Here is a 213-nt window from a genome sequence, read left to right as displayed (position 1 = left end):
GCTTGAAAGTCCTCTGTTTCTATTTTTTTTCACTGAAGGATTATACTCAGTTTTGCTGGGTAGGTGATTCTTGGTTGTAACCCTAGTTCTTNACTTGAAAGTCCTCTGTTTCTATTTTTTTTCACTGAAGGATTATACTCAGTTTTGCTGGTTAGGTGATTCTTGGTTGTAACCCTAGTTCTTTTGCCCTCTGATCCTTTAACATAAAAACTG

This window comes from Vombatus ursinus, unplaced genomic scaffold, assembly GCF_900497805.2.
Source record: "Vombatus ursinus unplaced genomic scaffold, bare-nosed wombat genome assembly UNPS02014772.1, whole genome shotgun sequence".
In the NCBI taxonomy this organism is placed as follows: domain Eukaryota; kingdom Metazoa; phylum Chordata; class Mammalia; order Diprotodontia; family Vombatidae; genus Vombatus; species Vombatus ursinus.
This window is presented reverse-complemented; position numbering follows the sequence as displayed.